Source organism: Polypterus senegalus, chromosome 2, assembly GCF_016835505.1.
Source record: "Polypterus senegalus isolate Bchr_013 chromosome 2, ASM1683550v1, whole genome shotgun sequence".
NCBI classification, from domain to species: Eukaryota; Metazoa; Chordata; class Cladistia; order Polypteriformes; family Polypteridae; genus Polypterus; species Polypterus senegalus.
This window is the reverse complement of record NC_053155.1, coordinates 133,107,036-133,123,670: the sequence shown is the minus strand read 5'-3', so window position 1 is coordinate 133,123,670 and position 16,635 is coordinate 133,107,036. Positions and strand designations below refer to the sequence as shown.

Below are 16,635 nucleotides of genomic sequence, written 5' to 3'. Positions count from 1 at the left end.
GTAGATACGATAGATAGATACTTTATCATATTTTTATTTATATTTTGTTATTATTTTGACATTTTTCTATATAATTGTGTGATGACATAATTTTTCTATGAGCAACGGGGTGAAGAAATATGACTGGTATTTGTCTTATTAATATTGTGAAGTACAATACTGTATATAGTGTGTCATAAAGTCTGCCTCTCTGCTTGCTTAGCCTTATATACTGCAAGTATTATGTGAAAGGAGGCACCAGTTGAGTGGAGGAGATTCTGGGTGGTTCACGATTCTCTGGAATATTTTTTATATTTCTAACATATTGAAATTATTATTTATCTTAATATTTTGATTTACAGTAAAGCCATTTAGATTTTGCAGACACTACTGTTAGGTTGCTAAGATTATGTTAAGCTTGAGAGAGGTTGCTGTTGCTAACAGTATTGCCTCTTTTCTCCCCTTCAGTGCCAACAACACACCCAGCAAGGGCAGCTAGTCCCCACTTGCTGCACTCTAAGAAGCCCCACCTCTTCTGGTTATGAGGGTATAAATCCGTCAGTAAAGAAAAGTATATTCTTAAAGTAGATGATTTGCACATATTCAAAGAGAATCATGAGCATATACTGTATGAAAATAAGCATTATATCCTGGTGCACATTAAAATAGTAAGGGTTACAGTTAGTCTTATACCATGAAGGAGTTAATTAAGAATGGTCACAATTGATTTTAGCATAAGAGCGGCCTGACTGCCCTTTTAATTACTTTGTTTTAAATTTTTGTTAATCAAGTACGTTGTGTTCTTTGAAGGAGGTGAGCTAATAAGCAGCTAGATTTTGTTTTAGGAACACAGGTGCTGGGTCTTCTGCCTGAAAAAATTAGACGAGTTTCTCTAAGCATTCAAGGCTTAATTACGGGAACACTATATGCAAGCTTTCATATTAGTGCATGTATATACAGTATTTATATATATCTATACTAATAAAAGGCAAAGCCCTCACTGACTGACTGACTCATTGACTCACTCACTCACTCTCTGACGAAATTCTACGCGTAATGGTCAAAACTAGAAGGTATTTTTCTCCATTTACTGTAATGGAGTTGAGCTCGAAAGCCGTGGGGGGCGGAATTTCATGTGACATCATCACGCCTCCCACGTAATCATGTGAACTAACTGTCAACGCAGTGCGTAGAAAACCATGAAGACCTCCAAAACTATGCCCCTCTTTGGCCCTCTGGGAGCAGGTGGCTGCGTGGCTAAGGCCATTTGAATTAACCACCTGCCTGTTTCCTCTTTTTAAAAGGCCTACCTAAAAACTTTGCCCAGCCGGACTGGGGTGAATTCCATTCAATGGAAGAGCTTGTAAAGCTCTTGAAAACACCCAAGCCAGTCTTAAACTCTGGGAGAGCAGAATGGCCCTCTAGTGGATTTCCTAGAGAACATGTCCTACTGAAGAAGTCTCTTACACATACATAGGAGCCTGTTTCTGAGTTCCCGGGCCACCGGGCATACAACCTACCCAGGAGTGAGGCGGGATGTAGGTGGAAGGGGGGAGATGGTTTGTGTGCTCTTGCCAACCCCCTGATGTGTTCAAATACAGGATTTGTAGTCATTAATGGTTCTGAACTCCTTGCCCTGTTTGATTCCGGCAGCAACATTTCCATTGTTGATTGCCGATATGTTTTACGGCGACAGAGAATTAAAAAAAAGACCAGTATTAAATGTATTCACGGAGACCTCCGGATGTACGACACCTCCCTGTGTTTCATGAGTCAGGGAGGAACGCTAAAAAAACATCCCATGGCGATCCACCCTAATCCTCCCTTCTCAGCGATTCTAGGACGGGACTGGTCAGAAAATAAATGCGGTAAACTATTGACTACTCCTGATAAAAACTTAGGCCTCGTTGTAGATGGGGATAGCTCATCTCAAGCTGTCTCCACGCCGTGTACACAGCCGGCGGAGAGAGATACGGAAGCCCACGAGGAGGACGGGGAGATTCCTGGTCCATCGCAGGCGAATACGTCATCCACCCGCACCTCGACGAGTCGGGAGGAATCCCCTCCCCTTGATGTCAGACCGGACCCTCTCTCCGACATTTACTTTCAGTTTAAACAAACACCGGCTTCTTTTAAAAGGGAGCAGTGGAACGATGACTCCCTAAAATTTGCAAAAAATGCAGTAGTCCTTGTCAACGGCCAGCACACACATCAGCCCATGCCACAAGGACCTTACTTTGTAATAGAAAATGATCTATTATATCGGGTCACGGAACATGGGGCGGAGGTTCGGAAACTGTTGTTAATTCCACGAACTTACCGGCGGCAGTTTTGTGAATTAGCTCACGCCCACCTCCTTAGAGGCCATTTAGGCTCCGAAAAAACTTTAGAGCAGATTAAGCTCAGATTTTATTGGCTGGGAATTAACAAGGAGGTTCGCCGTTTTTGTATTTCTTGTCCAGAATGTCAATTGCAGCAAATTCCTAACAAGGACCGTGCTCCTCTTGTTCCCCTTCCCTTAATTGATGTCCCCTTTGAACGAATCTGGGTCGATATTGTAGGACCCTTGGAGCCCTCAGCCCGAGGACATAAATATATATTAGTCCTCGTGGATTATGCAACCCGATATCCAGAAGCTGTTCCCTTGCGCTCAGCTACATCTAAAGCAATCGCACGGGAACTAGTAGGAGTATTTGCGCGTGTTGGTATTCCTAAAGAAGTCCTAACGGACCAAGGAACACCTTTTACCTCGAGACGTTCAGGGAAGCGGCCAAGTTACTGAAAATAAAGCACTTAAAGACCGCGGTGTATCATCCTCAAAGCGACGGTCTAGTGTAGAGGTTTAATCAGACTCTCAAACAGATGCTTCGCAAGGTGGTCAGCGGGGATGGGAGGAATTGGGATCAACTCCTCCCCCTCGTTCTCTTTGCCTATCGGGAAGTCCCACAAGACTCTACGGGGTTCTCTCCTTTTGAATTGTTATACGGACGACAACCCGAGGTATATTGGATATTTTGAAAGAAGGTTGGGAAGGAGAGGCTCTTCCCTGTACAAATATTTTGGAATATATCGCTCAGTTACGCGATAGATTTGAAAAAATCTATCTATTTTAAAAAAATCATATGGAAGAGGCACAAGCAGAACCGGCCCGTTATTACGATCGTGGCACGACACTCCGAGAATTCCAGCCGGGGGATCGTGTCACGGTATTAATTCCCACCTCTCATTCTAAATTACTCGCCCATTGGCAAGGCCCTTATGAAATTAAAGAGAGAAAAAGGTTGGTCGACATCTTTGGTGAAACAACCCAATCATAGACCAACTGAGCGGGTTTATCATGTGAACTTGCTGAAGCCGTGGAAGGAGAGGGAGCCAGATCCCTCCTCCGCTCAGCCCTGCTCATTCTTTGCTCACATAGACACCCTTAATTTCGGAGGAATTAACCTATAGACAAAGACGGGAGCTGGAATCAACCATCCTGTCCGTCTCAGAGGTGGTGAGTGAAAAACCTGGACGGACCTCTCTGATTGCGCACGACATAGTGACTGAACCAGGGGTTATAGTCCGAGAGCGCCCCTATAGACTTCCTGAGGCAAAGAAAGCAGAAGTGGAGCTGGAAATCAAGCGATGCTGGAACTAGGAGTGATTGAGGAAAGTTTTAGTCCCTGGTCCAGCCCAATTGTCTTGGTTAGTAAGCCTGACGGCAGTTGGAGGTTTTACAATGACTTCTGTCGACTTAACCAGGTCTCCCTTTTTGATGCTTATCCCATGCCTCGCGTGGATGACCTCCTCGAGAGACTTGGACAAGCTGAATTTTGACCACGCTTGACATGACAAAGGGTACTGGCAGATTCCTTTAACGGACTCCGCAAGGTCAAGACCGCGTTCAGCACTCCTAGCGGACACTGGCAGTATCGTGTTCTTCCATTCGGGTTACACGGGGCTCCTGCAACTTTCCAGCGTCTGGTGGACAAAGTGCTCCAACCCCATAATGCGTATAGTGCTGCCTATCTGGATGACGTAGTCATCTATTCCAGCACATGGAAAGAACACGTACAGCAGGTCACTGCGGTATTGCGGACACTAGGAGAAGCCGGCTTCATATTAATCCCAAGAAATGTTTCTTTGGATTGAAAAAGGCTAAATATTTGGGCTACCTGGTGGGTCGGGGTACTGTGAAACCACAGTGTTCAAAAATAGATGCCATTGTTAAATGGTCACGTCCGAAAACCAAGAGGCAGGTCCAAGCCTTTCTCGGGTAGGCCGGGTACTACCGCCGGTTTGTACCTCGGTTTTCAGAGAGCGGCGCCCTTGATTGATCTTACAAAGAAGAGGGCTCCTAATCATGTGGTATGAACTGACAAGGCGGACGCTGCATTTAGTGACTTAAAACAGGCTCTTACGTCAGCACCAATATTAAAAGCTCCTAATTTTTCTCTCCCTTTTATTCTCCAGACGGACGCTTCGGACACAGGCCTGGGTGCAGTGCTGAGCCAAAGCGTCGATGGTGTTGAACACCCCATCATGTACCTGAGCTGGAAACTGTTGGATCGAGAGACCAGGTATGCAGTGGTGGAGAGAGAAGCCCTTGCAACCAAATGGGCGATTACGCAGTTGAGGTACTACCTCTTGGGCCAGGAGTTGTGACGGATCATGCTCCTTTACAGTGGATGGCCCTTCACAAGGAGTCAAATCCACGGGTCACTAGGTGGTTTCTTGACCTTCAACCTTACAAGTTTTCGCTTATTCATCGTAAGGGTTCTCTCCATCCCAACGCTGATGCTCTCTCGTGCCCACGACCTCTCGGTGCAGGACGCCCGACCCAATGGGTCTGGGCTGAGGGGGGGGCCTTGTCACACATGTGCGAGTAGGAGGCAGCTAAAGGGCTCAAGTAATTGTAATAAAACTTCCGACCAGGGGGTGGCGGAGTGCACTGACTGTCTTTCTCAGTTCCCTACAGACCTTTCTCGGGAAATCCTGCAAGGTTCCGGCGCCTCTGAAGACGTCACTTCTGAAGCCGGCCCCTTTGATAACGTCACTTCCAAAGCCGGCCCCTTTGATGATGTCACTTCCGAAGCCGGCCCCTTTGATGACGTCACTTCTGGTTCCGGTCCCTTTGACGTCAAGACCTTTAAAGCCTCCATCTTGGGCTACTATAGTCAGTTCTGTTTTGGACTCTGTGAGATGCACATCGTTTCTTTGATAAGAAAACCCATTTGCAGCTGGGAAAAAACAATATACGGGTGGCTGTCCCAAACCTTTATAATGTCTTGGACTCGTTTTTATGACAATATATACATATATATATATATATAGTCACACATGTGCGCATGGGAGGCAGCCAAAGGGTTTGAGTAAGGGCAATTCCGAATCAGATCAGGATGTGGCAGAGTGCACTGATTCTTTTTCTCACTTTCCTGCAGACCACCCATGAGAGATTCCACCTGCACCTGTTGACGTCACTTCCGGGTCCGAGCCTATGGAGGAATACCTTTCCGATCCTGACCCCTTTGACGTCACTTCCTGCCTTCCCCTTTAAAAGCCTCCACCTTTCCCCTATTCCCTCAGTTCTGTTTTGGACTCCTGTTTGTGCACATCAGTTATATCATTTATTTGCAAGTTTCAGCCAGGAAACCAATTATATGGGTGGCTGCCACAAACCTTGCTACGGCTCTGTGTGGAGCTTGTGAGATATATATATATATATATATATATATATATATATGTATATATATATATATATATATATATATATATATATATACTGTATATATAGGTTAAAGGAGCATACTAACCCTAAACCAGTCTTAAACTATATAAGATTTACTTGTTAAGGACCTGTACTTTTATTTCAAGTAGTCAAGAGGCACCATGCCAAGCTTTCTGCAGCCTAGCCCTTATCAGTAAAGCTGCACATTACCACCTAGCTGGCACAGCTGTCTAGTATGTCAGCCTTAAGAGATGCTAATGCCACAAGTAAACATTAATTGAATTATTAATTAAACAGTCCAGTTTTCACGGGTGGGTTCTACTGAGTCCAAAGTAGTGGTGAGAACTAATTAACCAAAGGCCCTCAATCTTTAACAGCTCAGGATTAGGGAGGAGTGATTAGGTGATGCTCACTTCCAGGTGGCAAATACGTCCTTCGAAGATATATCAATCTTCTTAATGAAGAAACAAATAGTGAATTTGTTATGAGAAAGCCAACGATGGCAGGATATTGTTATGAGAAAGTCTGCAGCACCTGGTGATTGTTATGAGAAAAGGTGCTGAATGAGGTCATTATTATTATTCAGAACTCTGTAAAGTAGACGATGGGAAATGTGAACTGGAACCGTGTGTGCATCATGTAATAAAACATGATTCCACTGCCTGTCCTGAGACTCCGAGTGCCTTCTTTGGGGCTGAGGGTGCCAATGCTGGCTAATCTTCTTCAACATTAGCTCCCAGAAGATGGCTCAGATTTGGTAAAGCACATCTGGATGACAGAGCCCTCCAACAGTAAGCTGCTTGAGAGAGACTGTTCTTCAGACAAGCCTGGTAAGCTACATCAGCAGTTCTTCTGCCTGTTTTTTGTTACACCCCTTTGGACTTTGGTAGTTGGAGGGCACCCTATGTTTTCTTTGGGTCTCCTTTGGTTCCTTCATTCCTGAGAGCATGTAACACACAGGTTATGTAACTTATGATTTTATGGCAGCATTGATGTAAAAGATGTTAGCACACAGCTCACAGTGTCCACGTTTTTGGATTTTTTCAGTTTATTTGCTTTTGAAATTCTGGTTTAGAGCCTTTTGCTAAGTTTATCAGTAGATAACTGAATGAAAAAATAGTGTTGCAGGATATTTCCAGTGCTGCTATGTGGCAATATCTAAATAAAGCATCAAACAAGATTAAGAAATACAAAGCAAATATTGTGGATTTCTCAACTAACAAATGAGAACATAGAAAGTGTATGAGTAAGTAATAGAACATTTTAAGTTGTTTTATTTATACAAAATACACTCAAATGTAACCTTAAAGTGTAATATTTAGCCACTGAACGAACAAGTAGGTAATCATTTACAAAGATTTGCCAAGGTCCAGAGCATACTGGTCCTCTTCGTTGACCTTATGAGCTCTATACGATATGACTAATTTTGCAATTGTGCAATTAGGTGATTGGAAATAATGGAATGGTTAAAGAAGGGGAAATCACTTGAGCTGGTCCTTTTAAGAGGCACTTAAACTAATATCTGTAAAATGATTATCCATTTAGCTCTAGCACGACCAAATTCTGCAAAAACATATTTCCTAAAAATATGAGCTATGCATCTCCAATGTAATGAGGAGCTGAAAAAGTTAATTATCTTCTCGTCACTGACCCTTAATGTGTTACCTATCATTTATTGTGCCTTGGGGTGTGTTGTGGTAGTATGGTAGTATCACAGAAAAGTTAGTGGAGGATCTCAAAGTTTGAATTAGTTTTGTACTTTTTTTGCATTTTTCTAGTTTGTTTTGCTATTTATTTTAGCCTTGTTTATTGCTGTACTTTTCTTAAAGTGCCACACATTGATGATGCAATGATTGCCGTATATACAATGGGAAAAAAGTAGGCTTACAGTTGTTTGTATAGAAAAAGACATTCAAGTTATGATTATTACAATAGCTTTATTAACTCAAAAGAATGTCGCAATGGCACAGTACAATACGATCTTTGGAGTACTATCAGTGCAACAGGATTGCCACCTGGAAGAACATCCAGGTCAGGCAGAACCTCTCTGTAACAGGAGAGCCTTCTCCCAGCAGCTCCCCCTAGCAGTACCCAAGAACTCCAACACAGGTGTCCACCAAAACTTGACCTCCTGTGCAGCCCTGTGGGTGTCCAAACAGGAACCATACAAGAGGGATACTGGAATTCAACGTAATAGGGGAACACATAGTTCTGGGAAGCAGTCTCCCTCCGTCCTTCAATTATAATGGCAAACTCACAGAGGAAGGTGCCAGTAACCAACCTCATCAGGATGCCCATCTATCCATATTGTTCCTTTATCACAGCTTCCTGGCTAGGTAAGGAACTATCTACCTCAGGTAGGGTGCCAGCCAACCTATTTTTTCTATGACAATATACATGACCCCAATATAACCCCAAACCAAAGGACAGGGCTGCATGTCTGGAGTCCATATGCCAAGCATCCATATGCATGTCCCAACTGAGTTGTGGCATGTGAGGACCACTGCCACCTAGGGTATAGGGGATGGAATTGCTTCTGACTCCCAGCTATCACTGGTCCTTCTATTATTTGATACCAGCTGGACATAAAGTTCTTTGTTTGTTTCACAGACCAACAATGCATTTGTTGTTCCTCTCTGGTGTCTCAACCAGGTACAAAATCTCTTCCTTTCCTGCCTGGGATGCTAATCCTGTACAGAGCATATATATATATATATATATATATTGTGAACGCTGGCCCCGGCACAGACAGACGGACAACATATTTTGCACCCACACACTGTTTATTTACACTATTTACAGTTTTATGCTCACGTGCACCCCAGTGCCTTCTCGCACCGATTTCCCCAATGTCCAGGCCCACAGTCTCTTGTGCCTTCCTGGCCGCCTCCTGTCCTTTCTCAAGCTTCGCCAACACTGCCTCCCGGCGTCCACCACCGACTGGAGGGAGGTGGCCTATGGGAACCCCGACGGGTTCCAGCTGCTTCCCGGCACTTAGTGGTGGCCACACCCCTGTGTGGCGGAAGTGCCGGCTGCGTGCTCGAAGCCATCCGTGTCTCCCGGTCGTCTGTCCTAGCAAGAGATTACTGTATATATATATATATATAATATATATACTGTATATATTATTATTATTATATATCTATTATATAAAAAATTTGGGTGAGGCGTTATCATCTTGGAGAGACACTTTGAAGTACCACGAGACTTCTTGCACGTCATGCCCTACTTACAAACAATTTCTCAGAGACACTTTAATGTTCCATGAGACAAGGAAGTGAGACAAAAGACAGCTGCTGTACAGGTTTTAAATTGATTGGCAGGCGACATGCAGATCACGCAGCTCGGTAGCAGCTAGCAGCAAGCCAAGATATAGACACACACTAGCCACAGGAAGACAGGTAGTAGAATAATTAAAAAGATTTGCTCTGTCTTGCTCTACGTGTATCTTCAGTGCATTTCGTCAGTATCTTTGTGTGTCTGAACCTCTCTTGACCAGTGTCCCGCTCTTGGGTGCCTTCCTGTAAAGCCTGCTTGTCTGACTCTGTCATTAGGTTTGAGATGCCTTTCTCATTTCCTGTACTGTTTTATACTTCCCACCTATGAAGGTAGCTCTTTCATAGTGCCTTCTTTGCTGTTTCTCCTCAATGTGTGTTTCAAACTTGCCATTCCTTTTTAGGTCACATCAACAAAGCCAAACTGACCAATTCTTATAACTCAGAGGAATGGACACACAGCCCCTGTTTGGGCTGAATTTCCACCCGAGTTCACGCCTGCTCTGTCTGCGGCACGCTCTCGCAGGCAGCTCGCCCAGCCGCCCAGGGGATCTCCTCTGCCCGCACAGAGGGGCGGCCCTTCTCGGGCCAGCGCGCCAGCGCCGCGTCCTCTCCTATCGGAGGAACGGCACTCACCCTTCGGTTCCTCCTTCTTCTCTTGGACGCCCGACTATCTGGGTCTGAGCACAGCAAAAGCTCAAATCCAGCCCCGTCTGCATCCAGGCAGAGCGACGGGAGACAGCTGCGGGCTTGAAGCGCAGGGCACTAGGACCAAGGGCACTCAGCAGCCCGATCCTACCAGCTCCTGCGTGTTGATCTCCCAGCCTCGCTAGCCGTCTGCACCGCCCGGCGTCCGCTGTTGGGAAGTTGCCTACTTGGAGCCGGTCGTCCATAGCGGTCACGCCATGTTCAGCGAACCCCCACTTGCTTTACGGAGCGGCAACACTCACCACTCCGCTGTGTTCTGCCGGCCTCCGGTTCCAGCGCCGCGCCGTCTCTCCTGACGCGACCGCCTTCCCCATCAGCTGCTCACACTGAGTGGCGAGAACACACAGCAAATCTGCAAGCGGCGACCCGGCGGGCGAGGGATTCCCCGACTCACGCCGAGCGCTGGTGGAAGCAGAGAGGCAGGCGTCAGTGGGCTTACCTGTCTATCAGCTCCACTCGCGCCTGCCTCCTGTGGGCCACTCCCTCTGGCCCAGTCGGGTCTCGTTTCGGCACGAGATTGGCGTTCCTAGGTCCCACCTCCATCCAATCCTCGGCGGGCACACCAGACACACCAGCCAACCCCGTGCCTGTCAGCGGGCGGGACATCCGGCCTGCGGCCATCTTGCCTTCCCTGCTCCGGGTGCAGAGACGTGCCTCCTCACCGCGTTGAGGCTGCAGCGATTCCTTGAGCCGCAGCGGCTCCGTTTCCGCAGCCTTCTTTGCTGCCGCCGTGCGCGGGCCGGGATCCAGTTCGTCCCTCCTGTAGGAATGAAGGTAAGACCGACCCGAGGGGCCGATGATTGCAGGGCAGGGCACTTACCTCCGGATCCGTCATGCGAGGCCCCGCCTCGGTGTGGCCTTCTGTGCTGCCACGCCCGGCCTGGCTGTCCGTCTCGACAGCGAGACTGGAGCCAGCTGCGCTCGGCGATGTCGGGTTCTCCTCGCACCGGGAAAAGCCATTCCGCTGTCCGGCGGCGGTTTCTGAAGCCAGCGCTCGCTGCGGTTGTGCACGGCGCTCCCGGCCAGTGTGTAAGTCGCTGCTGCGCCGGGCCGTTCACAGAAAATTTTGTTTTTGATGCAGGTCCCCGCCTTGCACCAGGCGGAGCATCCTGCCGGCTACGCCACTGTGAACGCTGGCCCCGGCACAGACAGACGGACAACATATTTTCACCCAACACACCGTTTATTAACACTATGTACAATATTTACAGTTCCAATGTCAAAGTCACGTGCACTCACAACCCCAGTGCCTCTTGCACCGATTCCCCAAAGTCCAGGGCCCACAGTCTTTGTGCCTTCCTGGCTGCCTCCCGTCCTCTCTCTCCAGTTCAGTCCTGCTACCTCCCGACATCCACCTGGGCGTCCCGGCCGGGTTCCAGCCCCGGCCGGGGACCACAATATATATATATATATAGTAATCCCTCCTCAATCGCGGGGGTTGCGTTCCAGACCCCCCCGCGATAGGTGAAAATCCGCGAAGTAGAAACCATATGTTTGTATAGGTATTTTTATATATTTTAAGCCCTTATAAACTCTCCCACACTGTTAACATTATTAGAGCCCTCTAGACATGAAATAACACCCTTTAGTCAAAGTTTAAACTGTGCTCCATGACAAGACAGAGATGACAGTTCTTTCTCACAATTAAAAGAATGCAAACATATCTTATCTTCAAAGGAGCGCCATCAGGAGCAGAGAATGTCAGAGAGAGCGCTCGCTAAGAAAAGCAAACAATCAAAAAATCAATATGTGCTTTTAAGTATACAGGAGCACCGATAAAGCGGCATTTTGTAGAGGAGCCTCCGTGTCCTCTGTGCAAACAGCCCCTCTGCTCACACCCCCTCCGTCAGGCAGAGAGTGAGAAAGATAGAGAAGCAAACAATCTCAATCACATCGTATATCATTGAGGAGTTTTAGTTAATATGTAATACATGCTCTGATTGGGTAGCTTCTAATCCATCCGCCAATAGCTTCCCTTGTATGAAATCAACTGGGCAAACAAACTGAGGAAGCATGTAACCTAAATTAAAAGACCCATTGTCTGCAGAAAGCGGCGAACCAGCGAAAAATCCGTGATATATATTTAGATATGCTTACATTTAAAATCCATGATAGAGTGAAGTCGAAAAGTCGAGCCGATATAGCGAGAGATTACTGTATATATATATATATATAATATATATACTGTATATATTATTATTATTATATATCTATTATATAAAAAAAATTTGGGTCGAGACGTTATCATCTCGGAGAGACACTTTGAAGTCCCACGAGACTTCTTGCACGTCATGCCCTAATTACAAACAACTTCTCAGAGACACTTTAATGTTCCATGAGACAAGGAAGTGAGACAAAAAGACAGCTGCTGTACAGGTTTTTAAATTGATTGACGCGCAGCGCGACATGCAGATCACACAGCTCGGTAGCAGCTAGCAGCAAGCCAGGATATAGACACACACTAGCCACAGGAAGACAGGTAGTAGAATAATTAAAAAAGATTTGCTCTGTCTTGCTCTACATGTATCTTCAGTGCATTTCGTCAGTATCTTTGTGTGTCTGAACCTCTCTTGACCAGTGTCCCGCTCTTGGGTGCCTTCCTGTAAAGCCTGCTTGTCTGACTCTGTCATTAGGTTTGAGATGCCTTTCTCATTTCCTGTACTGTTTTATACTTCCCACCTATGAAGGTAGCTCTTTCATAGTGCCTTCTTTGCTGTTTCTCCTGAATGTGTGTTTCAAACTTGCCATTCCTTTTTAGGTCACATCAACAAAGCCAAACTGACCAATTCTTATAACTCAGAGGGAATGGACACACAGTATAGCTTAGTGTATATTATAATGCAGATAGATATATATATACTGTATATATACGCCAGAAATAAATATATATTTGGTTGCTTCTGTGATCTCTAATCTATGCTGTAATCTAATTTTCATTGCAGTGTCTATACTCTACTCTACTCTACTAGATGATACTATATTATACTGTTTATGTGCTTATTCTGTGGCCACTTACCTCTATCTAGTATTCTGCAATGTCCCCTTTTGTCTACAAGGAGCTGAAAACTTTCCTCGGAGAGTATACATAAATATATGCCAGAAATAAATATACAGTATATTTCGTAGTTTCTGTGAAAATGTATTTTCCCCTTGGGGAAAAATAAAGTATACTCTAATCTAATTTTCATTGCAGTGTCTATACTCTCCTCTACTCTACTACATGATACTATACTATATGGTTTATGTGCATATTCTGTGGCCACTTACATCTATCTAGTATTCTGCAATGCCCCCTTTTGTCTACAAGGAGCTGAAATCTTTCCTCAGAGATTTTGGTCCAGGTTGGCTCATCACACATTTCCTGTACACATTCATTTTCCAAGCCTTCTGTTCCACCTCATCTCACTGGTCCTCTTTTGAACTGAGATCTGAGAATAGTGACTGCCATTTTTAGTGAACCAAAGTCAGTGTAATGTCCATGAAAAGTATCCATTTGAAAAAGAGTACACTGGGACTATAAAAGGAGGGCACAAGGATCTGTAATAATGCTTAGATGTGCTGTGGTATTCAAATGACACTCCACTGACACTAAGAGGTGGAATGAGTGCCTAGAAAAGTGCATCAATACACTATAACTACTAGCCTGTACTGTTCATTTATTTATTTTTGATGTCATTATTAGTACTAAATTAACGCTGTTTGTAAGTACAGTATAAGGACAAAACATTTATTTCCCTAACCCTTCTATAGCCTCATTACTTAATGTCAGAGATACACCGATATATTTATTTGTTGATTTTTTTGACATACAGTGAAAGTCATTAATATTGGGTGCATGGAGTACTTAGGCCACATTCTTACTTTAAAATCCACACATCACGGCAGAAATTAATAAACCAGACAACATTCCTCCAGTCATCAGTCATCAAGTTTTGGTGCTAACGTACATTCTGTAGCCTCTTCTATTTTTCATAGCTAACAAGAATGGAACCCAATATGGTCATCTACTGTTGTACCATTTCCAGGCCAATGCATGATGTTTTGTGTGGTCAGAGATACCTTTCCGCTACAATTGCTGTGAAGAATTGTTATTTTGTAGCTTTTTCTTTGTCACAAATGCACCTGGCAGTTCTCCTGCTATCAAAATTTTCAGTTTCTTATGCGTCATGATTTAGACAAAAGCCCAGTAGTTTTATGTTTATTATTTTTTCCCCATTCTTGTATCGCATGATTATGATTGCTCTGCCTGTTTGGATTCTGGTTGCTATAACACCTCCTTCACTGGGCGCACATCTTACCTTTGTGTGCGTATGTGACATCACGTCACTGAGCCTGGTTATATGGTGATGGCAGCCATCTATTGAACGGTCTTCTTAAGTGTCTGTACTGCTTTAAAGGAGTCATGTTCTGCTTGCGAAACTAACTTCTGTGACACAGATGCATAGATTAATAGGATTTACCGATTACAGATCTCATGTTTTTTAAGAAAAGAATGAATTGCTTAGGATTATATGATTGAAATGAATATATATTTATTTATGTGTATATTTAATTTTTCAAGATACCAGAGATTAAAACATGTTAAACAGAAAATAAACCAGTCATTAAGCGAGAGCTTGAAAAAATGATAGTGGACATCTTGGGAAAAAAACCCAATTCTGAATATAAAAATATTTTTAACTTTTTATGCATTATAACACAGTCAGACAATTGACAATGTTGTTGCAGTTTGGGTACAACCAGCAAATTTACATTCTATTATATTATACTTTTGTGATTCGTTTTGGATGAGTATTTTCTAATGCATATCTACACTAATAAAAGGCAAAGCCCTCACTGGCTCACTGACTGACTGACTGACTGACTGACTCACTCATCACTAATTCTTCAACTTCCCATGTAGGTAGAAGGCTGAAATTTGGCAGGCTCATTCCTTACAGGTTACATACAAAAGTTAAGCTGGTTTCATTTTGAAATTCTACACATAACGGTCATAATTGAATCCTACTTACGTACATATATACGTCTATAGCCTGCAGTTCGGTCGCTGTGTGAGGCGGTGTTGCGTCCCCCATCCTAACGCCTCCCACGTAATTGAGTGCCTGCCCATATAAGGCCATCCGTCGCTCTGGTCTCTTCATTCCCTTCTTTGCTTCGCCACTGTATTCACGTTTCCCTGCTGATAACTGCAGCCTTTTTATTTAATCCATGGCTTCTCCGCTGTTTTATTGTTCATTTATTACGATTATAATTATTGTGTAGGTATTTTAGACTTAGTTTACTGTTCAGGTACCCATTTCCTTGTGGCGTTGTGTTGTGTCCCTCATCACCACGCCTCCCACGTAGTTGGCTATCTGCCTATATTTCATCCCCCATCCCCACACCTCCCACGTAATTGACTGCCTGTCCATATAAGGCCGTCCATCGCTCCGGTCTCTTCATTCCCTTCCTTGGTTCGCCATGGTATTCACGTCTCCCTGCTGATAACTGCAGCCTTTTTATTTAATCCACGGCTTCTCTGCTGTTTTATTGTTTGTTTATTACAATTATAGTTATTGTGTAGGTATTTTAGACTTAGTTTACTGTTCACGTACCCATTTCCTTTATCGTTCCAACCGTATCCCCATTAACATGTCTATAGAGGTGATCACCATCGATCAAAGAACTGTCACTTACCGAGTGGTTTCCATGCCTGGAGATGGCACCTACCTTTTACATTCTCTGTGTTACATATTGCACGGCCATATCAGGCTCACTCTTGATATCAGGAGGAACATTGTGTCTTATGTATTGAATGACTGTGACAGGTTCAAAGTGTGGACTGATGACGGTACAGGAGATAATTATACTACACAGGAGCACTACAAGAGTGAAATCTTTAAGCCCTTCACCTATGGATCTGCATGTGAGTTGATGGCTGCTGCTGAATTGTTCGGTTGTTGCTTTCAAGTGTACCGAAATGGCCAAATATTTTACACCTTTCGACAACCGCCAGTGCCTCTTAAACATCTTAGATTGACAGGTGACAATTTCAGTAGTGGACACTTTGATGTTTATAAATGTTTCAACTCTCAAAAACTGGATGCAAAGTTATCGATGAAGTCGGTTGTATGCTTACAACGCTTGACAGATGCCAAATGTCACTTCAACACAAGTCCTGCAAATACTAACGTAATTGAAACAAACCATGAAACTCAAACCGATTATGACAGCAGCAATCCAAGCTGTGAGAAAACAGTAAAAAGGAGGCGTGTCAGACGTTGTGGTACATTTTCTGATGCAGCTGGAAACAACTTCGTGCAGCTGCTGCCAAATACTCGCAGGCAAATCCACAAGTTCATAGAGACGCTGTCGCTAAATACTCGCAGGCAAATCCACAAGTTCATAAAGACGCTGTCGCTAAATACTCGCAGAACAATCCACAAGTTAATAGACATGTTGTTGCTAAATACTCGCAGGCAAATCCACAAGTTCATAGAGACGCTGTCGCTAAATACTCGCAGGCAATTCCACAACTTAATACTGGGAATGCCTGTTAAACATCTTAGATTCACGAGTAGCGATTTGGGTAGTGAACACTTCGATGAATGAAACCTGTTATCTTTACAACGGTTGACAAACACGGAATGTAACTTGAACACAACACGTCCTCCAAATACGAACCTGATTGAAAGAAATAATGATAATCAAATCCTTGATGACAGCAACACTCCTAACAATGACAAAACAATTACATTGACAATCATGTTACATTATTTTTTAAATGTTTCCTTTTCTTTTACATAACTTCTTTAACACACTACTTCTCCGCTGCGAAGCGCGGGTATTTTGCTAGTATAAAATATATGTAAAAAGAAAGAGCTTGAAAATAAGGATTAAAATTATACCATATATAAAGACACTGAATTTTTCTCTTTGTAAAGAAAATAGGTAACGTGCCTACATTTTCATGGACACTTCTTG

General features: G+C 44.1%; 1 long non-coding RNA gene across 1 annotated transcript in view; it reads left to right on the top strand.

Moving 5' to 3' along the window:
- The window catches only part of LOC120523375, a 47,448-nt gene that overhangs the window by 10,667 nt on the left and 20,146 nt on the right, over positions 1–16,635 (top strand). The gene's annotated exons all lie outside the window — the stretch shown is intronic.